Source organism: Oncorhynchus gorbuscha, linkage group LG13 (assembly GCF_021184085.1).
Source record: "Oncorhynchus gorbuscha isolate QuinsamMale2020 ecotype Even-year linkage group LG13, OgorEven_v1.0, whole genome shotgun sequence".
Lineage (NCBI taxonomy): Eukaryota > Metazoa > Chordata > Actinopteri > Salmoniformes > Salmonidae > Oncorhynchus > Oncorhynchus gorbuscha.
In genome coordinates, this window is record NC_060185.1 from 73,125,443 (window position 1) to 73,150,212 (window position 24,770).

The 24,770-nt window shown below is 43.5% G+C and overlaps 1 protein-coding gene across 2 annotated transcripts in view; it reads right to left on the reverse strand.

Moving 5' to 3' along the window:
• LOC123993494 (leucine-rich repeat and immunoglobulin-like domain-containing nogo receptor-interacting protein 2) overlaps positions 1–24,770 on the reverse strand; it is a 346,736-nt gene that overhangs the window by 213,437 nt on the left and 108,529 nt on the right. For both annotated transcript variants that reach the window (XM_046295695.1, XM_046295694.1), the window contains exon 3: positions 14,122–14,239. The gene's annotated coding sequence lies outside the window, so the exon portion shown is untranslated. The remainder of the gene's footprint in view (positions 1–14,121; positions 14,240–24,770) is intronic.

A 24,770-nucleotide genomic window follows, 5' to 3' on the forward strand; every position in this document is an offset into this window, starting at 1 on the left:
AGTTATTGAGCAGGCGGTTTAAGATATAAGCTTTCGCTAAAGGGACACTCAAAAGAGTCACAATGAGAAGAGATTGAATGGTGTTTCATTACTTGTGGGCGATTCCTGTGTTTCCTCTCTGCGTGTCTACAGCAGTGCTTCCATTAACCTGCGAGATCAGGAGCTTGCTATAGTGGAGAATGCAATTATTTTTTAAATATATAATGCAACATGTCTGTTACGGGTACTTCATCATGCGGTTCATAGAGCTAAACAACGTGAATAGTGGTAAATACATTGTATATGTGAACTCTATTATTTCACTGTTCTAATGTCATACCATGACTGATGACTACCTAAAGAGTGTCTCCGATATGTACGTTGAATTACAGGAGATCTCTCAATAGCGATCTATCTCTTATTCTTAGCTGTGGTTGGGTAACTACTGAGTGCACAAGACAATAGCAACAGCTGTTCTTTCCATGACATAGGTGACATAGGACCAGGTGAATCCAGGTGAAAGCTATGGTCCCTTATTGATGTCACCACTTAAATCCACTTCAATCAGTGCAGATAAAGGGGAGGAGACAGGTTAAAGAAGGATTTGTAAGCCATGAGACAATTGAGACATGGATTGTGAGGGCGCAGGTAGCCTAGTAGTTAGAGCGTTGGGCCAGTAACCAGAAGGCTGCTGGATTGAATCCCCAAGCTGACAAGGTAAAAATATGTTGTTCTGTCCCTGAGCAAGCCAGTTAACCCACTGTTCCCCGGGCGCCGGGGATGTCGATTAAGGCAGCCCCCCACACATCTCTGATTCAGAGGGGTTGGGTTAAATGCAGAAGACACATTTCAGTTGAAGGCATTCAGTTGTACAACTGACTAGGTATCCCCCTTTCTCCTTTCCCTGTATGTGTGCCATTCAGAGGATTAATGGGCAAGACAAAACATTTCAGTGCCTTTGAACTTGATATGGTAGTAGGTGCCAGGAGCAACGGTTGAGTGTGTCAAGAACTACAACGCTGCTAGGTCTTTCACGCTCAACCGTTTCCCGTGTGCATCAAGAATGGTCCACCACCCAAAGGATGTCCAGCCAACTTGACCCAACTGTGGGAAGCATTGGAGTCAACATGGGCCAGAATCCCTGTGGAACGCGTTCAACACCTTGGTGAGTTCATGCCCAAACAAATTGAGGCTGTTCTGAGGTAGAATACATGAGGCATCTTCCCTCATTCAGAATGCTAACATCATTTTCCTGACAGAACAGGCATGGACAACCACTCCCGCTGGGTATCATACACCATTAGTCCACCTACAACAACAGCACCTCCATAAGGCACAACGTAATGACAAAGAAGAAAGGGATAGTATTTACAGTGTAAGGAGCTGACAGTAGGTTTTATTGGTTTTGAGGGGAAACGGCCCTGGTTCTACTTATTGCAATGGGCATGGACAAGGGAGAAGTGCTTTGCTTTGTACAACTCCATCGCCAATCACACCCAGCGTGAGATAATAGCGAGCATAATACACTGTGTAGCTGCTAATGGAAACAAGGGGAGTTTAAGAGCACAGAGAAAGAGAGACAAAGGCAGGAGGGAGAGAAACAATTATGATGTGCTTGATTCACCCTTGTCAAGAAAAAAAACACGGCTCGTTTGAGAATTAAAATAAGGATGAGATGGGGGAGAGCAAGAAGAGCCCGGGGGTGAGAAACAGCACAGCATGGTGGGTATTGGCTTCCGCCATTTTGTGCCTCTGTTAAACATTGAGGTAGTGAGGAGAAGTGTAATCACATGAATGTCTTCTGTGCTAACGGGAGATGTTGTCGCGAGTCATCCTTCTCATGATGTCACAACAAATACACACACACACACACACACACACACACACACACACACACACACACACACACACACACACACACACACACACACACACACACACACACACACACACACACACACACACACACACACACACACACACACACACACACACACACACACACACACTCACCAAGGGTCTACTTAGAGGCAAAGGAAGTCGTGTTGCAATACTACATGTGACAACCTGTGAGTGTTGAGTCTTAAAGGCATTAGCTCACAGTCAAACCGAGTTCACTGTGGTCCTAATATAATATTTGTGACTGTTCATGCAACAGCATTCCAAATGAATGTGTTCGCTTCTTGAGAAATTGTCAAAATGTCTATATTGGTAGTTTCTTTGTTACTAATAAAGGCAAAGGACACGAGTTGAACTCATGGAAATAAATGCAGTCTTGTAAATGTGAATAGCAAATGATTGCAAAGGAAAATGTGGAAAAGCACTTAGCTCGTTCCTCTGTCTGTCAACCTGTTGTTATCCAACGATGCGCACAATCTAAAGAATATCTAAGAGAGTAACTGCTCGAAATTCTAAAGTCAACCCAAAGATATATCAAGATATTCACCTATCTTCTATTTCAGTCTTAAAAATTAACAAAAAAAAGTGGAGCAGAATGTTTTTATGATTCAGCTCTAAGTCCATTCTTCTCCCTTGAATCCATGCTGGAACTTCCTCTGACATAGCTCTCAATGGGGAACAGACTGCTAGGCTAACCTACCTCCATTTCTGCAGTTCCTGTACCTCTTAACAAAACAGTTAAGTTTCACCTTGTTTCACATTGCTGTGAGGACTTTGAGAGCTTGACACAAAACCTCCGAGCACAATGAACAGCACGACTCAACAGTCCACGTCGAAAAGTACCAGACATTTACAAAAATAACCTTGGTTGGTCAAATAATGGGCCTCTTATGGTTAGACTTGTATATCCTCCTGTATATTGCACTGTGACATAACATCATAAGAGACCTGTGCAGAAGAAAAGTGTAGAGTGTATTGGGAAGAGTGTAGACTTCCCAATACGCTCACTCAACTGATGTAGTGCTATCCATATTGTTCATTCTATTTCGATGGCTGTTTATCTGGTATGTGTTGTTTACCTGGTATGGCCCCTTGGGCCATATGCAAGGTGAGCCAGTTCCATAAATAATGTGCAAGTTCCTCTTTCCCAAACAATGAGACACTTACAGTTGACATCTATGCTTGATGTATGCCAAGCAATTCAGCTGTTCCTTCAAACGGAAAGTTCTGCAGCTGTGGATGTGTTTGCTAACATTGTGCGTTGGTCTATAAAACTGCAGCATATGCAAGTATCTGCTACAGCATTTCACTGGACAGAAGCAAAATGTCGGCTTGAACTTACTTGTGTGCATTATTAAGAACATTGTAAACTTCTGAAGACGGTGCTAAAACAGAATCCAATAGGAAGACAATAACACCAGGGAATATGTTGTTGAGAGTAGGGCTGTAATGCCTTTAGAATGAAGGCTGTGGTGATTAGAACAAGATCTGCTCACAGAAAATGTTTCAGCGCTGAGCCTGTGGACAGTTTCTCAGTAGGCCAAGACACAGGAGCTGTCCAGGGTCCTGAAAGCAGCTGTCCAGGCTAGAAAGCAGCTCTCTGCTGGGTTCAAAACGTCAGACCGAGCCGGCAGCTTAACCCGGAGATCAGTAATGTTCAGACAGCTTTCCCCCACTGCTGTACCGTCTTCTGCCAAGGAGAAACCACCTATTGACATAAGTGCAATACACGCCTTTCAGATCTGAATGTCTTTCACAAGTTTTCTAATGTAGCCTGCTCATAAACTGAGGTGATCCACATGCTGAAATAATGCTGTTTTTTTCTTTACTTGCAAACTGTAACATGGAGAACAGTTTGTCAAAAAGAGATTGACAGTATCTTGTGAATGTCTTTGTCATATAAGCAAAGACCATAGAGTGAGCCTGTCAAGGTGAGGATATGACATCAAGCCGTCATTACCTCGGTTTCCATCCAAATGGCAACAGATTTTCATTAGAATATTCTAAAATCTGTGCATTTTTCCTTTAAACAGACTTATTTTGGATAAAAGGCTGTGTGTGCTCATACAGTGGACATAAAAATAACTTTACAGAATAAAACATTTTCATTGCATTTTCATCTCACCGAGTGTACAAAACACTAGGAACACCTTCCTAATATTGAGTTGCAGTTTTTGACACAAACCAGCGCACCTGGCACCTACTACCATACTCTGTTCAAATGTACTTAAATATTTTGTCTTGCCCATTCACCCTCAGTGGCACACATACACAATCCATGTCTCAATTGTCTCAAGGCTTAAAAATCATCCTTAACCCGTCTCCTCCCCTTCATCTACACTGATTGAAGTGGATTTAACAAGTGACATCAATAAGGCATCATTGCTTTCACCTGGATTCACCTGGTCAGTCTATGTCATGGAAAGAACAATGCTTTGTAGGCTCAGTGTATAGCATATGTTCCCACTCTGGTCTTGGTACGTGTGGTACAGTATAGTCAATAGCTGGCAGATACAGTGCTAACTACATGTTGAAAATATTATGGACGAAAAAGGAAGATTCTTTTTACTTGTCAAACAGCAGCCAAGCATCGATCACCATGTCACCGGAACAAGACCCTGGACATTTATTGGTATAGGAACATCAACACTGTGCACTTTCACCATCCAGTGATGTTAATCAGAACTTTTAAAATATGTAGCCTAATAAACTGCATGTTGTCCTGAATTGGAGGATCACACAACACACAGTATCAGCGTGTGACTCCGAGTTTACTTCGATATGATGGTTATTATATCACTGTTTTCACATAAAGACATTTCCACCGTCCATTATTCATTGTACCGACACATATCACACCACGCCAAACGAGCAAATTCTCTGTCGCCTAGGCTTGGGAGGTACACCGTATATACCGTACACCGAGGTATTTGGAAAAAGCCACAGGATGGTTTTTCCATACTGTCAATACTGTTAAAACTATTTATTTGACTTTTTCAATACATTTGAATAATTGTGTCTACATTTTAAGTTAAAACCTGCAGTCAACTTGTGTGATACGTTAGGAGATAAAGCAGATTGCGTTCTTCATTTCACCTGTCACGTTATTTTACATTATGAAGCTTACCGTAGTTCCCCAGAACAGTTGAGCCAGTCATGTGTTTGTTTGTAAATAGCACAACGGTAGAAAGCAGGAGCAGGTGAGTCCAGCTGTCTATATACAGAGGTTGCGTTTTATATTGAAACACCAGTCTCAAAGTCTCAACGTCAACAGTGTAGAGGCGACTCCGGGATGCTGGCCTTCCTCTGTCCGGTGTCTGTGTTCTTTTGCCGTCTTAATCTTTTATTTTTATTGACCAGTCTGAGATATGGCTTTTTCTTTGCAACTCTGTCTAGAAGGCCAGCATCCCGGAGTCGCCTCTTCACTGTTGACGTTGAGACTCGTGTTTTGCGGGTACTAGGATTTGTGAGGCGTCTGTTTCTCAAACTAGACACTCTAATATACTTGTCCACTTACTCAGTTGTGCACCGGGGCCTCCCATTCCTATTTATATTCTGGTTAGACCCCGTTTGCACTGTTCTGTGAAGGGAGTAGTAGCACACAGCGTTGTTCGAGATCTTCAGTTTCTTGGCAATTTCTCGCATGGAATAGCCTTCATTTCTCAGATCAAGAGAAGAAAGTTATTTGTTTCTGGCCATTTTGAGTCTATAATTGAACCCACAAATGCTGATGCTCCACATAGTCAACTAGTCTAAAGAGGGCCAGTTATATTGCTTCTTTAAGCAGAACAACAGTTTTCAGCTGTCTTAACATAATTACAAAAGGGTTTTCTAATGACCAATTTGTCATGTTTTGTCATTTATTATCTTGTCTTGTCCCTGTGCTTCCCATTCTATTCGTTTCCCTCTGCTGGTCTTATTAGGTTCTTTCCCTCTTTCTATCCCTCTCTCTCCCCCTCCCTCTCTCACTCTCTCGCTCTCTCTTCTCTCTATCGTTCCGTTCCTGCTCCCAGCTGTTCCTATTCCCCTAATCAATCATTTAGTCTTCCCACACCTGTTCCCGATCCTTTCCCCTGATTAGAGTCCCTATTTCTTCCTTTGTGTTCCGTTCCTGTCCTGTCGGTTCCTTGTCTAGAATTCACCGTGCTGTGTTTGTGTATCGCCCTGTCGTGTCGTGTTTTCCTCAGATGCTGCGTGGTGAGCAGGTGTCTGAGTCTGTCTGGTTCAAGTGCCTTCCCGAGGCAACCTGCTGTTCACCTGCTGTTCAAGATCGAGTCTCCAGTTTGTCCTCGTCATTTCGAGTGAAAGTTGTGTTTTTTTGTTTGTAATTACTTTACTGGATTAAAGACTCTGTTTTCGCCAAGTCGCTTTTGGGTCCTCTTTCACCTGCATGACAGAAGGAACCGACCAAGGAATGGACCCAGCGACTTCAGACGCTCGTTACACTGCCGTCGAGATCCAAGGAGCCATGCTCGGCAGACACGAGCAGGAATTGTCTGCTGCTCGCCATGCCGTGGAGAACCTGGCCGCTCAGGTTTCCGACCTCTCTGGACAGTTCCAGAGTCTACGTCTCGTGCCACCTGTTACTTCCTGGCCTGCCGAGCCTCCAGAACCTAGGGTTAATAACCCACCTTGCTACTCCGGGCAGCCCACTGAGTGCCGCTCCTTTCTCACGCAGTGTGAGATTGTGTTCTCTCTCCAACCCAACACATACTCTAGAGAGAGAGCTCGGGTTGCTTACGTCATTTCACTCCTTACTGGCCGGGCTCGAGAATGGGGCACAGCTATCTGGGAGGCAAGGGCTGATTGCTCTAACAAGTTCCAGAACTTTAAAGAGGAGATGATTCGGGTTTTTGACCGTTCAGTTTTTGGTAGGGAGGCTTCTAGGGCCCTGGCTTCCTTATGCCAAGGTGAACGGTCCATAACGGATTATTCTATTGAGTTTCGCACTCTTGCTGCCTCTAGTGAGTGGAACGAGCCGGCGCTGCTCGCTCGTTTTCTGGAGGGACTCCACGCAGTGGTTAAGGATGAGATTCTCTCCCGGGAGGTTCCTTCAGATGTGGACTCTTTGATTGCTCTCGCCATCCGCATAGAACGACGGGTAGATCTTCGTCACCGGGCTCGTGGAAGAGAGCTCGCATCAACGGTGTTTCCCTGCTCCGCATCGCAACCATCTCCCTCCTCTGGCTCAGAGTCTGAGCCCATGCAGCTGGGAGGGATTCGCATCTCGACTAAGGAGAGGGAACGGAGGATCACCAACCGCCTGTGCCTCTATTGCGGAGTTGCTGGACATTTTGTTAATTCATGTCCAGTAAAAGCCAGAGCTCATCTGTAAGCGGAGGGCTACAGGTGAGCGCAACTACTCAAGTCTCTCCATCAAAATCCTGTACTACTTTGTCGGTCCATCTACGCTGGACCGGTTCGGTGCTACATGTAGTGCCTTGATAGACTCTGGGGCTGAGGGTTGTTTCATGGACGAAGCATGGGTTCGGAAACATGACATTCCTTTCAGAGAGTTAGAGAAGCCTACGCCCATGTTCGCCTTAGATGGTAGTCATCTTCCCAGTATCAGATTTGAGACACTACCTTTAACCCTCACAGTATCTGGTAACCACAGTGAGACTATTTCTTTTTGATTTTTCGTTCTCCGTTTACACCTGTTGTTTTGGGTCATCCCTGGCTAGTATGTCATAATCCTTCTATTAATTGGTCTAGTAATTCTATCCTATCCTGGAACGTTTCTTGTCATGTGAAGTGTTTAATGTCTGCCATCCCTCCCGTTTCTTCTGTCCCTACTTCTCAGGAGGAACCTGGCGATTTGACAGGAGTGCCGGAGGAATATCATGATCTGCGCACGGTCTTCAGTCGGTCCCGAGCCAACTCCCTTCCTCCTCACCGGTCGTATGATTGTAGTATTGATCTCCTTCCGGGGACCACTCCTCCTCGGGGTAGACTATACTCTCTGTCGGCTCCCGAACGTAAGGCTCTCGAGGATTATTTGTCTGTGTCTCTTGACGCCGGTACCATAGTGCCTTCTTCCTCTCCGGCCGGGGCGGGGTTCTTTTTGTTAAGAAGAAGGACGGTACTCTGCGCCCCTGCGTGGATTATCGAGGGCTGAATGACATAACGGTTAAGAATCGTTATCCGCTTCCCCTTATGTCATCAGCCTTCGAGATTCTGCAGGGAGCCAGGTGCTTTACTAAGTTGGACCTTCGTAACGCTTACCATCTCGTGCGCATCAGAGAGGGGGACGAGTGGAAAACGGCGTTTAACACTCCGTTAGGGCATTTTGAGTACCGGGTTCTGCCGTTTGGTCTCGCCAATGCGCCAGCTGTTTTCAGGCATTAGTTAATGATGTTCTGAGAGACATGCTGAACATCTTTGTTTTTGTCTATCTTGACGATATCCTGATTTTTTCTCCGTCACTCGAGATTCATGTTCAGCACGTTCGACGTGTTCTACAGCGCCTTTTAGAGAATTGTCTCTACGTAAAGTCTGAGAAGTGCTCTTTTCATGTCTCCTCCGTTACTTTTCTCGGTTCCGTTATTTCCGCTGAAGGCATTCAGATGGATTCCGCTAAGGTCCAAGCTGTCAGTGATTGGCCCGTTCCAAGGTCACGTGTCGAGTTGCAGCGCTTTTTAGGTTTCGCTAATTTCTATCGGCGTTTCATTCGTAATTTCGGTCAAGTTGCTGCCCCTCTCACAGCTCTTACTTCTGTCAAGACGTGTTTTAAGTGGTCCGGTTCCGCCCAGGGAGCTTTTGATCTTCTAAAAGAACGTTTTACGTCCGCTCCTATCCTCGTTACTCCTGACGTCACTAGACAATTCATTGTCGAGGTTGACGCTTCAGAGGTAGGCGTGGGAGCCATTCTATCCCAGCGCTTCCAGTCTGATGATAAGGTTCATCCTTGCGCTTATTTTTCTCATCGCCTGTCGCCATCTGAGCGCAACTATGATGTGGGTAACCGTGAACTGCTCGCCATCCGCTTAGCCCTAGGCGACAGACCATAAGAACCTTGAGTACATCCGTTCTGCCAAACGACTTAATGCCCGTCAAGCTCGTTGGGCGTTGTTTTTCGCTCGTTTCGAGTTTGTGATTTCTTACCGTCCGGGTAGCAAGAACACCAAGCCTGATGTCTTATCCCGTCTGTTTAGTTCTTCTGTGGCTTCTACTGATCCCGAGGGGATTCTTCCTTATGGGCGTGTTGTCGGGTTAACAGTCTGGGGAATTGAAAGACAGGTTAAGCAAGCACTCACGCACACTGCGTCGCCGCGCGCTTGTCCTAGTAACCTCCTTTTCGTTCCTGTTTCCACTCGTCTGGCTGTTCTTCAGTGGGCTCACTCTGCCAAGTTAGCTGGTCATCCCGGTGTTCGAGGCACTCTTGCGTCTATTCGCCAGCGCTTTTGGTGGCCGACTCAGGAGCGTGACACGCGCCGTTTCGTGGCTGCTTGTTCGGACTGCGCGCAGACTAAGTCGGGTAACTCTCCTCCTGCCGGTCGTCTCAGACCGCTCCCCATTCCTTCTCGACCATGGTCTCACATCGCCCTAGACTTCATTACCGGTCTGCCTTTGTCTGCGGGGAAGACTGTGATTCTTACGGTTGTCGATAGGTTCTCTAAGGCGGCACATTTCATTCCCCTCGCTAAACTTCCTTCCGCTAAGGAGACGGCACAAATCATTATCGAGAATGTATTCAGAATTCATGGCCTCCCGTTAGACGCCGTTTCAGACAGAGGCCCGCAATTCACGTCACAGTTTTGGAGGGAGTTCTGTCGTTTGATTGGTGCGTCCGTCAGTCTCTCTTCCGGGTTTCATCCCCAGTCTAACGGTCAAGCAGAGAGGGCCAATCAGACGATTGGTCGCATACTACGCAGCCTTTCTTTCAGAAACCCTGCGTCTTGGGCAGAACAGCTCCCCTGGGCAGAATACGCTCACAATTCGCTTCCTTCGTCTGCTACCGGGTTATCTCCGTTTCAGAGTAGTCTGGGTTACCAGCCTCCTCTGTTCTCATCCCAGCTTGCCGAGTCCAGCGTTCCCTCCGCTCAAGCGTTTGTCCAACGTTGTGAGCGCACCTGGAGGAGGGTGAGGTCTGCACTTTGCCGTTACAGGGCACAGACTGTGAGAGCCGCCAATAAACGCAGGATTAAGAGTCCAAGGTATTGTTGCGGCCAGAGAGTGTGGCTTTCCACTCGCAACCTTCCTCTTACGACAGCTTCTCGTAAGTTGACTCCGCGGTTCATTGGTCCGTTCCGTGTCTCCCAGGTCGTCAATCCTGTCGCTGTGCGACTGCTTCTTCCGCGACATCTTCGTCGCGTCCATCCTGTCTTCCATGTCTCCTGTGTCAAGCCCTTTCTTCGCACCCCCGTTCGTCTTCCCTCCCCCTCCCGTCCTTGTCGAGAGCGCACCTATTTACAAGGTACATAAGATCATGGACATGCGTTCTCGGGGACGGGGTCACCAATACTTAGTGGATTGGGAGGGTTACGGTCCTGAGGAGAGGAGTTGGGTTCCGTCTCGGGACGTGCTGGACCGTTCACTCATTGATGATTTCCTCCGTTGCCGCCAGGATTCCTCCTCGAGTGCGCCAGGAGGCGCTCGGTGAGTGGGGGTACTGTCATGTTTTGTCATTTATTATCTTGTCTTGTCCCTGTGCTTCCCATTCTATTCGTTTCCCTCTGCTGGTCTTATTAGGTTCTTTCCCTCTTTCTATCCCTCTCTCTCCCCTCCCTCTCTCACTCTCTCGCTCTCTCTTCTCTCTATCGTTCCGTTCCTGCTCCCAGCTGTTCCTATTCCCCTAATCAATCATTTAGTCTTCCCACACCTGTTCCCGATCCTTTCCCCTGATTAGAGTCCCTATTTCTTCCTTTGTGTTCCGTTCCTGTCCTGTCGGTTCCTTGTCTAGAATTCACCGTGCTGTGTTTGTGTATCGCCCTGTCGTGTCGTGTTTTCCTCAGATGCTGCGTGGTGAGCAGGTGTCTGAGTCTGTCTGGTTCAAGTGCCTTCCCGAGGCAACCTGCTGTTCACCTGCTGTTCAAGATCGAGTCTCCAGTTTGTCCTCGTCATTTCGAGTGAAAGTTGTGTTTTTTTGTTTGTAATTACTTTACTGGATTAAAGACTCTGTTTTCGCCAAGTCGCTTTTGGGTCCTCTTTCACCTGCATGACACAATTAGCCTTTTAAAATTCTAAACTTGGATTAGCTAAAACAACGTGCAATTGTAACACAGGAGTGATGGTTGCTGATAATGGGCCTTTGTACGCCTATGTACATAATGTATTTCATAACATTTCTGCCATTTCCAGCTACAATAGTATTTTACAACATTAACAGATGTCTACACTGTATTTCTGATCAATTTGAATGGCAGTGTATATATAACTTTATGACCTTGATTGCCTGTTTTTGAAATTTGCATTGTGCTCATTAGCATATGTAGCTAGCAACCATGGAAATTCAATATTTCTTGTGCTAATTCTGTTAGCATTCTGGTAATGGGCATTTTAGCATTTTTTGGGGACACCCCCTTGTGTACTAAGCTGGTAAAACCCTAAATCCCTGGATGAGCAAAAGATGGTATGACAATATCTGGATATCGCCCAACCTTACTGTCGACAGTTATAAAATTGTAGGGCAGGTCCTGTTTCCATCAGGCCGGTCGTGACTTTTGGTTAATGTAAATAAACATTTGTATGGTCTCAAGTCCCAGTAGTAACCATCATACTATGTGTCTCTTTAGGCAAGACTTTGTGATAGGATTTAAATATCCTGTGAATGCCCCCAGAAGGCATGTCGTTCCATACTGTTTCATCGTTTTCCTCCCACTCTGAAATCATATATGTACAGTATTTAATTTCACTTAGTATGAACAAGAAGATGTTCAGTTCTCTCAGTCCTTCACCTCTAAAGGCATATCATAATGCATGTAGCCTAATATGATAAATTGATTTCCCCCGCTTCAATATACATATCTACCGTTCCTATTTAAAGTGTTTTGCCTCCTGTGTTTCAAGTTTGGATTCTGTGTGTCAAATTAATCTGAAAGCCACTGACTTCTATTTTCAGTTGCACTGTTTATGCCAGAGGCAACATTATATAAAAAAAAGGAAAATCTCAAGAGGGATTTAACGTAAAAAGAAGACGGAAAAAAAACACACTCCTAAATAGATTTAAAAGCATTGATGTAATAGGCTCAGAAGCAAATCCTTGAATAGATCACCATGCCAGTGTTATTAAAATGCCATATTCAACCACTGAAAAAGCCCTGGGACATGGGAAGTGCATGAGACCACACAGATAATCAGTGCCACTGAATGTACAAAAAGAGGTCATCTGAATTCTCTGTGGTAGGAAATAGTCTTGGCATGGGGGCGTCATTTTGGACCACTGGTTCCCATTCTCCATTCTCCTCAGTGTTATGAGCACTGGTTCCCCATTCTCCATTCTCCACAGTGTTATGAGCACTGGTTCCCCATTCTCCATTCTCCACAGTGTTATGAGCACTGATTCCCCATTCTCCATTCTCCACAGTGTTATGACCACTGGTTCCCCATTCTCCATTCTCCACAGTGTTATGATCACTGGTTCCCCATTCTCCATTCTCCACAGTGTTATGATCACTGGTTCCCCATTCTCCATTCTCCACAGTGGTATGATCACTGGTTCCCCATTCTCCATTCTCCACAGTGTTATGATCACTGGTTCCCCATTCTCCATTCTCCACAGTGTTATGACCACTGGTTCCCCATTCTCCCTTCTCCACAGTGTTATGATCACTGGTTCCCCATTCTCCACAGTGTTATGATCACTGGTTCCCCATTCTCCATTCTCCACAGTGTTATGATCACTGGTTCCCCATTCTCCTTTCTCCACAGTGTTATGACCACTGGTTCCCCATTCTCCATTCTCCACAGTGTTATGACCACTGGTTCCCCATTCTCCATTCTCCACAGTGTTATGAGCACTGGTTCCCCATTCTCCATTCTCCACAGTGTTATGAGCACTGGTTCCCCATTCTCCATTCTCCACAGTGTTATGATCACTGGTTCTCTGCAACCCGGTAGTAGTAATCATTTTTATAGCCCTTACTTAATTAAAACGTCAGAGCAATAGGCGGCCAAGTTCACCAAATTAAAAATAAATTAAGATGGCAGATGTGGCCTTAATGGCTTAATCCAGCCTTTATATTGGTTCCAATAAAGCAGAGCCACAGTCCAATATTTTTCAATACTTGCTATCTTCAACAGAATCTGCCATAGCAACACTAGCTCAATATTTTAACAAAAATACAGACAACAACGTTAACACATGCGCATAATGACATGGCAGACACTGTCTGTTTCCTTCTCTTCCTTCCAATTGAATTGTAACCCTGAGTAGGAATGTAGTACAACTAAATTAGGGGGACCCAATTTCAAGCGGGACCACTCCACTGATAAGCTGTAAGAGGGATCTAAGAGAGCACTCAGGGTTCTACTGCTACATTATGACAATATTAGACTTAAAACAGACGAAAGTGGAGAGAGTAGAAATCAGATGGGCAGAAAGAGAGAGAAGAAAATAAGTCTAATTGTGTTATGGCTCACGGTGATGAAGGGTTTCAGAGAACAATATTTTCTTGGGTGGGAAAACTCCAGAGAACTCAGAACCCTGTTTGGAATTCTGCTGTGCCAGGCACATGCAACACAGGGTTAGCATTTGAAACTGAGCATTTAAGCATGTTGGCTTCACGCGGTTGACACCTCCGTGTAATCATATGTCATGTACTGTATGCCCTTTGGGAGGAGTGGTAAAGAGGATAAGGTCAAAGATCAAGTGAAATAAACTCAATTTTCTAAAGAAGCTGGGGGTGAACCGTGTACTGCATCTATTCCAGTTCTAACTAGTCAGTCAGTCTACTTTTAAAACAACCCCTCTGAAAGACACACATACATACTGTAAACACACATACATACTGTACACACACATACATATACATTGTTTTTTAGGATTTGATACCAGTAACCCTCCGGTTGCCAGCTCACTTCCCAAGATTCTAACTGGCAACCCTCTGGTTGCTGCCTCACCTCTCTTAGCCTCAATGCTACCTGCTGCCCCTAACCATATTACCCATGCAATGCCCCACATATAATCAGTTTGTTGACAAGAAAATTCCCTGACCCATCAAAAAATTACATGTGTTGGAAAATTTACAGTAAATATGTGTACATTTATTTTTTATTTTTTAAAGAAAAACATTATTTCCTTACCTGGCAAGGCCTCTGATAGTAGATGTCCATACAGTGTGACTGAAGAGTAGTTTAGCAGTCCTTAAAAATCCCCAGTGCCAACGGAATTCACAGGTCACTTATTCCAAGATTCCAATGTCTGCAATGAAAAAAAGAGAACAAATGTAATCAGAGATACAGTGGGAGTTTTCTGGTGATAGCACAGGTCTGAGCAGTAACAAGCCCAACCAACCAAGATAAACATCCTTGAAGACTGTCAGCCCAAGGAAGACAGAGGAAGGCCGCTAAGTCGAAGAAGGAAAAGACCTCTGACATATGCAGAGTATCTTCCTTAAACGCTTGAGCAGCTTGATTATTTTTCTGCCAAAAACGGCAGCCGAGGGACGCTTCATTAAATCCTAATTTCTTGACCGACCAACTGGCCAAGGAAAGGGTTTAATGAAAGAAGATCCTGATTTAACTCTTAACTGTATGTTTTGGCTACTAATGTAAGTGTCATGGGAGGGGAAAGGATGCATTCATTAACATATATGATTATTCATATCAATCCATTTTATTTTAGTCGACCCAGGATGCTATAGCTCTTCCTAATGAAGGGGAGGAGACTCAGATTACTTGAATCAATGGTGGAGTTTCATTAACATGGCTAAACTCCGCCCACCCAGGGCACCGGGCCATGTTAAAGGAACTCCATCATTCAGTGAGAAATACTTAATAAGACAGTTACAGTATGATGACATCAACTTACATTGTGAGCACAACTACCATGCATTACAATTCATATGAAATTCACTGTAATGAGTAATGAAAATCAATGATGTTGCTTTTATCAGTCCTAGGTGTAGATAAACCTGATAACAGATAAGAAATGTGATAATTAATTAATTGAACACCTTGTGAGTGAGATGGGTTTGCTCCCAGAGGACAATAACTGATACTGATACTTAATATGATTGAGGAAAATCACACTTCCTACTATCAAGTCATCTAGGTATCCACTTAATAACACTCTCAACAATGGAGAAACTGCATAAAGGTGGAGGAATTCAGATATGATGTCATTGTTTCAGCACAACCCACAAAGCGTTAACACTACGGCACGCAACATGGTTCAATGTGCTAATATATCGGCACAATTTACTTTTGAGTCATGGAGAGCAAAGTTTGCTGCTAATGTTTGCTAACTTAACTATGCTATCGCTAGTCCCATAAAACATTATGTTTTCTAATGTGAAGAACAAATGTTTATGCATAGTCTAGATAACATTTTGTCTTGGCCAAGTAAACTTATTGTTTTTCAACCAAGTTAAGTATTTTGCCAAATATTTGTCATAATTGTTCTGCATCTGTATATTTAAGCTATAAGACATGAGGGTTTATGGTATATGGCCAGTATACCACGGGTAAGGGCTGTTCGTATGTATGACGCAACACGGAGCGCGTGGATACAGCCCTTACATTGGTCAGCCCTTATATTGGTCATATACCACAAACCTCAGAGGTGCATTATTGCTATTATAAACTGGTTACCAATGTAAGTAAAGCTGCAAAAATAGTAGTCCTTCTGTAGCTCAGTTGGTAGAGCATGGCGCTTGTAACGCCAGGGTAGTGGGTTCGATCCCCGGGACCACCCATACGTAGAATGTATGCACACATGACTGTAAGTCGCTTTGGATAAAAGCGTCTGCTAAATGGCATATATTATTATTATAAATGTTTTGTCATACCCTTGGTATATGGTCTGATTTTCCACGGCTGTCAGACAATCAGCATTCAAGGCTAAACCACACCGTTTATAATTCGTGAATATAACTCTGGATCCAATCTTCTCCTTCACCTGTGCTGAAAGCCACCTGATCTACTATCTTAACTAGTGCTGCTCAACACCACCTAAATACCTTGCTCGGTCTTCTCTCAACAGTGTCTGTCATATTTAGTTCTGGTACTGATTTGCACACATCGATCTGTATACTGGTATTAAAGATACAGAAATTAAGTCTCTCCTTGTGCAGGCTGAAAGTGGATGGCTGTTGGTCATCCAGGAAACACACAGTAAGTGCCCAATGTGGCAATCTATGATAGCAGTGTAGGAACTCAACTTCGTGGAGGCTTTCGAGCGGAAAGCTTTTCCTTGTAATCTCCGAATTGGTCAGCAGAACAAATCTCCAAAATGGACACGTTAAAGTTCTGGTAGAACTTTTTAAACTAAGCTTGACGAAGCAGAAAAGCATTTGACTGGGACATAAGCCTACAATATCCTGTCCAAATGATTAGACAAAAGAGGCAAAGGCCTGTCTGCACAACACAATTATACAGTTCCCGGTATTTCAGAGCACGAGTGTGAAGTGTTTTCCCCCTTTGTTTTCAGCATGTCAAAATATGAGCCTTTTTTTATAGCTTAGTTCACCTGAGCACTGACAATGTTCTCGAAAAACAAACAAACAAATCTTCTTTTATTTCAAATGAAAACTGCCGTTTCCTGACGGCAGCCCACCCACAGATTGGAATAATCCGCCGTTGAAGGATTTGGAAGACTGGAGTCGTGGAGGGATTACGAAGCGGAAAATGAGTGCAGCTTAATTGGAGCAAAGACTTAATGAGAGTCCCTTGAGGACTGTAATCAGTGGCGGAGGAATGTCCCAGGTAGGGAGAGAGCACGGTCAAAGAGATCAAGCTTTCCAAATGATAATAGCAGGGTTTTTCGATTCCATGCCTGAGCCTGAAGGTGAGGTTGTTAAGAAAACTGAAGAAGGGTGTCTCTGGTGTCCCTCATCACTTGTTTTATTTGAGGCTAAGAAAGGTAATTTCAGGAGAGGTGCTTCAGTTGAACGGAGCATAAATGGCAACAACATAATCCCGATTCATGTAAAACAGATGTATGTCTATTTTGTCAATGGAGACCAGATTAATAAAGGATAGCTAGAATACATAAGAATCTGTTCCAGGTAGGTAGAAATGCTGACCCTCTGAAAACGCTCTACAAATTAAACTACATTAGCTTCCTTTGTAGATGTATGCTATTGGATTAGGTTTTCTTCAAGCGTTAGATCTTGTCAGGCATTCAGATGGACTTTAAGTTACTTTTGGTTTGGCTTCAGCTGTTTCTCTTCCTGGCAATACTTTAGTGTGAACACTTTGCTGACTATGTCATTTAGATCAACACCAGGTGATTAAACGTGATCATTATGTGTGTACCACACACACACACACACACACACACACACACACACACACACACACACACACACACACACACACACACACACACACACACACACACACACACACACACACACACACACACACACACACACACACACGCACACGCATACGCACACACACGCACACACACACACACACACACACACACGCACACGCATGCACACACACGCACACACACACGCACACGCATGCACACACACGCACACACACACGCACACGCATGCACACACACACGCATGCACACGCGCACATGCACACACACACACACACGCACACGCACACGCATGCACACACACGCACACACAAGCACGCTTTAGGTGTTGTTTTGTCGACAAAATATCACCTAGTATACACAGTCATCACTCAATGTTTACTCTCTTTCATAGTCAGATTTCAATGCCTACGTTGAGGAATCATCCGTTGACCAACCAGCATTTTCTGTCAGATGAATGAATTAGTCTTTCTGCATGCCATTGAGAAATTGTAATTTCCCATCTGGATTCTTATTTGTTTACCAAATAGTTGGTTTTAGTATGTGTCCTGATTGAGTTAGTAGCATTTTATTGAGCAGTTTCCCCTTTGTGCAGTCTCAACTCACATCTCTTCACAATAACCATAAAACTCAACTTGTGTCTGTCCCCATATCTGTACATCAACACTTAATCTGGTAGGATTTACTGTGTTACTTTGTCTTCTGCTTCAATAATAATTTCACAATTGAATTGTGTTGCTTTCAAGGCCTGGTGTCGTATCTCAGTTTGTCCCAGACAAGGCTTGCACAAATTGCACCGAATGTGGATCTAGCGTTCATCTGACGATCGTTCAGCACACTTTGTTTTAGGGACCACCTGCTGTGCACAACATTTGTCACGCAATTCTACATGTAAAATTGGTGCGCACTCAGGTTGAGGTGGTATTGTACTCTCGGCCAGCAAACGTTATAGGTATGTCTGAGCTCTAAGAGAAACGTATGCCTCTTAATCTTTGCAGTCCACTGCAATCCTCACTCAAGCCCCTCAGGCTTGGTCACCATTGTGATTCCATTATGTGGCGACAGACTGAAGCAAGTCTGAGCTTGTGCATTCAATTCAACTTGATGACACATATATGCCGAAGGAGGTTTTAGGCTCAGCTGCATTGATCCACAGTTGAATTTGATTACACACACACTGAGGACCATTAACAGCAATCATTTCTTCTTCTGTTTCAATGTGATGTCCAATTACATTGCATTAGCCAGAAGTTAGCCATCTAGATTAACACTGACCATCAACATTTGATAGTTACGATACTTAGACTAGAGTTAACCAGGACATGCAATTACTTTTGTGTACAACCAGCTGGGGCAAACTGCCATTGTACCACATGCAATTAATTGCTGCCTCCGAACTAGAGCAACAATAGTGGCTTTTGACGTCAGCAGATATGTATCAGCAGATATATTCTACATCACATTTTTATCAATCTAAATATCTCTCTCATCGTTGATTTCAATGGGGTGAATGGGGCCATTAATGTCAAGGACAATATTTGTATAGTTCTACAGATAAACTGTCATCTATAACAATGAGTCAGTGATTTTATCCAAGCAGAATTTTCACGGTGATGCAAGACATTTCAGTCATCAAGAGTGTAGCTAAACAGGGAGGTACCCTAGGTAGAATTTGCTGGATACAAAGACATCATTAATTGTCTTTGGGAGTGAGTGAAGCACTGAGTGCAGAGAAAACATTGTCAGTTGGCATCAGTACATAGCCTAGGAATGTTTCCTTCTCTTCCAAAAAGGCAAACAGAGGTCAGTATTCATATTGTGAAAACTTCAGGATTAAAGTGATGTTCAAGAGAACAAATTGATATGTAAACGACGAGGATGAAACAAACAAGGGGAACTTAAGCCTGGAGGCACAGTCAGTAAAGAACAGCAAGTCAAAAAACGGACGCAGACAGACGGAAAGAAGTGGGATGAAAGTTGAATGCAAATGTACCTGCTGGGGCCCTAGACAAATACATACATTTCCAGATAAAAAGAAGGCATGAAAAAGATATGGTTGTGGGGGTACACAGCAGTACATTTCTTTAAAGAGAACCTTTTTTAGAGGATATAAAAGACAGATGAAAAGGGAGAACACTGCGTGTGCCTTTGGCCTACGTTGAGAGTCGTTGCTGAGAGCTTGGTGAATAAGACCCAGTAATGCCACGTGAACACTCTTCCTACACAAAGGTTTATTGCATTAGTGCTCAGAGCGGCACTGTGTGTGAGTCAGACTCCGACAGTGGGACTGGCTTCATTAGACAAATCTTACACAATGGGCAGGGAAAAGGCCAAGACAGGCTCCCTCAGGAGACAAAGTGCTCTTTTCCATCTGCAGCATTGTCAAACTTAAACTGTGACATCTGTCCCAATTGAAGTGCTACTGCAGCTGATGTTAAGGAGAAGGAGTGTTAAGTCAGAAATTATCCGAACAGTTATCAGTTATTGTTTTGAAGGTGGTGGGCCTTAGGGAATCACTGCTAGTCATTTCTAAATTAATAGGTCCCTCAGAGACATGCAGAATATATAGTCAATGGCATAATTTCTACCATTCACACACCATCCTCCATACAGTGCCACCACACATGCAACCTTGCAGTCTCAAAGATAGCTCAGGTCAAAAGTAACTGCCTCCCTATGGGACAGTATTCCAGAACATGAGAAGAGTCACAGAATGTTATTCTGGAAGAGACCTGTAGGTCATGTTCTGCCTGAATCCCAAATGTCAAGGGTCGTGTAGGGTCTGTTATAAAGACTGTTATAAAGACACCTCTACTAACCTTTAACCAGAGAAGATCAGCAGCTTGATTTACTACAGGGAGGAGCACATCCATACATACATGACAAGTGCTAAAATACATTATAACCGCATCATAATGCATTATCATTATCAGGTTTTATCTAAAGTGTTACCAGAAAGCTTTGCACACACAGACAAGCAGACACTTCTTAAAATAGACTTGTTCGCTAGTGTATGCACACACACACACACACACACACACACACACACACACACACACACACACACACACACACACACACACACACACACACACACACACACACACACACACACACACACACACACACACACACACACACACACACACACACACACACACACACACACACACACACACACACACAAGCACAATTAGCTAAGGAAGGTGATTTACACTCAGTGGCCTAAACAGCTCACATCTGGAAGGCCACAGAGAGAAGGCCACAGAGAGCGTGTGGCCTTCTCTGAGGTGATAACACACCACCAAATCTGTATTTAATTGGGAGGATTTCTCCCCACAAGAGCCTGATGGAAAGACAACAGCGAGCAAATAATAAAGCTTAATTGAGATCCAAGAAAAAGTAGGGGAAACAAAAATAAACCAACAAGACAACAGATGTCTGAGACAGACACAAGAAGACTAAACATGTAATCCTCCACATCCTGTTCAAATGATCAGCTTCCTGTGCACAGCACCTGGCACATTCCTCTAATTTGTTGGCTCCAAATGTTAAGCAGAATCATGTCCGACACATACTTCAAGCCAAACGACATTAAAAATGGTCGGCCGCCAGGGATTGCTTCACGATTAAAAAGGAGCACGGGAAAACTGCAGTCTCCTGGGGTATGTCTCTATAAGTTTGGCACATCTAGCCACTGGGATTTTTAGCCATTCTTCATGGCAAAACTGATCCAGCTCCTCCTAGTTGGATGGGTTCGCTGGTGTACAGCAATCTTTAAGTCATACCATAGATTCTCAATTGGATTGAGGTCTGGGCTTTGACTAGGCCATTCCAAGACATTTGATATGTTCCAAGCCACTCGAGTGTTGCTTTAGCAGTATGCTTAGGGTCATTATCCTGCTGGAAGGTGAACCTCTGATCCCGAGTCTAAAATCTCTGGAAGACTGAAACAGGTTAACTTCTTGGATATAGGGGGCGCTCTTTTAATTTATGGATAAAAAATGTTCCCATTTTAAACAAGATATTTTGTCACGAAAAGATGCTCAACTATGCATATAATTGACAGCTTTGAAAAGAAAACACTCTGACGTTTCCAAAACTGCAAAGATATTATCTGTGAGTGCCACAAAACTGATGCTTCAGGCGAAACCAAGATGAAACTCAGGAAATGAGCAGAATTTTTGAGGCTCTGTTTTCCATTGTCTCCTTATATGGCTGTGAATGTGCCCTGAACGAGCCTACGCTTTCTGCTGTTTGCCAAAGGTGTCTGCAGTATTGTGACATATTTGGAGGCATATCATTGGAAGATTGGCCATAAGAGACCACATTTACCAGGTGTCCGCCCGGTGTCCTTTGTCGAAATTGGTGTGTAATCTCCAAGCTGCACGCATTCATCCATGTGATTCAGGGGAGAGAGGAGACTTCCACGAACGATATATCATCGAAGAGATATGTGAAAAACACCTTGAGGATTGATTCTAAACAACGTTTACCATGTTTCAGTCGATATTATGGAGTTCATTTGGAAAAAAGTTCGGCGTTTTGATGACTGAATTTTCGGGTTTTTTTGGTAGCCAAACGTGATGTACAAAACGCAGCGATTTCTCCTACACAAAGAATATTTTTGGACTAACTGAACATTTGCTATCTAACTGAGAGTCTCCTCATTGAAAACATCTGAAGTTCTTCCAAGGTAAATTATTTTATTTGAATGCTTTTCTTGTTTTTGTGAAAATGTTGCATGCTGAATGCTATGCTAAATGCTACGCTAGCTATCAATAATCTTACACAAATGCTTGTTTTGCTATGGTTGAAAAGCATATTTTGAAAATCTGAGATGACAGTGTTGTTAACAAAAGGCTAAGCTTGAGAGCTAGCATATTTATTTCATTTCATTTGCGATTTTCATGAATAGTTAACATTGCGTTATGGTAATGAGCTTGAGGCTGTATTCACGATCCCGGATCCGGGATGGCTAGAATCAAGAGGTTAACCTCAATAACTTCCCTGTATTTAGCACCATCCATCATTCATTCAATTCTGACCAATTTCCCAGTCCCTGCAGATGAAAAACATCCCAACAGAATGATGCTGCCACCACCATGCTTCACTGTGGGGATGGTATTCTCGGGGTGATGAGAGGTGTTGGGTTTGCGCCAGACATAGCATTTTCATTGGTTGCCAAAAAATTCATTTTAGTCTCATCTGACCAGAGTGCCTTCTTCGGTATGTTTGGGGAGTCTCCCACATGCCTTTTGGCGAGCACCAAATGTGTTTGCCAATTTTATTCTTTATTTTTTTCTGGACACTCTTCTGTAAAGCCCAGCTCTGTGGGGTGTAGGGCTTAAAGTGGTCCTATGGACAGATACTCCAATCTCCGCTGTGGAGCTTTGCAGCTCCTTCAGGGTTATCTTTGGTCTCTTTGTTGCCTCTGATTAAAGCCCTCCTTGCCTGGTCCGTGAGTTTTGGTGGGCGGCCCTCTCTTGGCAGGTTTGTTGTGGTGCCACACTCTTTCCATTTTTTAATAATGGATTTAATGGTGCTCTGTGGGATGTTCAAAGTTCCGGATCTTCTTTTACAACCCAACCCCGATCTGTACTTCTCCACAACTTTGTCCCTGACGTGTTTGGAGAGCTCCTTGGTCTTCATGGTGCCGCTTGCTTGGTGGTGCCCCTTGCTTAGTGGTGTTGCAGACTCTGGGGCCTTTCAGAACAGGTGTATACAGTATATACTGAGATCATGTGATACTTAGATTGCACACAGGTGGACTTTAGTTAAGTAATTATATAACTTCTGAAGGTAATTGGTTGCACCAGATCTTATTTAGGGGATTCATAGCAAAGGGGGTGAATACATATGTATGCACAACTTTTCCTTTTGTTATTATTATTATTTTTTAAAATTTTAAACAAGTTATTTTTTTTCATTTAACTTCACCAATTTGAACTATTCTGTGTGTTCATTACATGATATCCAAATCAAAATCAATTTAAATTACAGGTGGTAATGTAACAAAATAGGAAAAATGGCAAGGGGGATGAATACTTTTGCAAGGCACTTTATATTTCAAGGCACTTTATATTTCAATTGCCTGGTCTCTTTTACCTTCAAGCTCATTAGTTGTGGAGAGATACACTGCATGTAAATGGTTTGTGTTGAGAATGCTTATCCTCTCATTTTAGGTTAGGTATAGAGATGAGAGAGAATGAAAGAATGATACAAGCTCTACTGTATGTGCAGGCTGAGAAAGTATAGTCACTTCAAAAGGTACATATCAGGGTCGAAGTGACCGAGTTGAAAACATGCTTCAATGGAGGCAATTTGAAAGTGGACATCAAACAAAACCCAGTGGGAGGAAAAATCATATTTACCTGACAGTCAGCATCTGCTGGGCTCAATTCTTGTTGGCACTGTTATTTACATGGTATAAGAGAAGATTAGCTCATTCTATTTGCATAGCTTACCTGAGGCAAGGCTATGTTTATTTTGTACTATATACTGGGTGTTTACGACTGATATTCAAATCAAGGGTCCTTTGGAGACTGAGTAAATTACTCTAAAATAAAAGCATGTCAAGAGTATGTCGAATACATTTCCTGCATCTATAACCACTCCAAGACAAGTGCAACACAATAATCAATTCTGCCTCTGTGATATTAATATATTGACTTATTCACCTGTACTCTTATAATCGACCTTTATTTCTGAAAAATTACATTAATCCGCTTGTTGGTATGCTTGTGTGTCCTGCAGCATTTTCCATCAACTCGAACAAGTGTTGGAAAAATGTAATTTCATGGGTGACGAAAAAGCTAATTGGACACTGGTCCATGCATTTGAATGATGTGATTTTCCCAAAATTAATATTTCTTGATTTGTCTCGGCGATATAAGCTCTATGCAAATACCCTGCCCTATGATGGTGTGTGCCCTTTTAAAGTGACATCAAAGTGACTATTCCTAATTAACCAGAAATGGACATTTAGCCTATGGTTGTCACATAATATAAAATGTACACTGTACATTTCTGGCTAATACAATTTGAGTCAAAAAATGTAAGATTGAACCAGTGTACTAGGTTATAGCTGTGACCAATGGTTATGGACACATGACAATACCCTTTGAGAGGGTTGAGCTCAACAACACTGAGTTTCCTCCTAGACTAAAAAGCATTTCAAATGGAGGTCAAGTGCAAAGTGCCACCCAAAGACCAATGCACATCCATGCCATGTCAGAGCAGATGAATGGTGCCATTTTGACACCTGTATTGATTGACTTGTTAATGGATCATTTTGATTGGCCGGTTGTATGCTTCTCAGCCTCAGAAGGCGGGGTGTCGGTCTATTCGGCTTTGGAGTGCCAGGCAACAACTTGCAATAAAGGGCTGCCTTGTGTGTGTTTTATGCTACTGATGAGTTATTCATTATACTTTTCTTCAGGATAAGTGTCTGTCT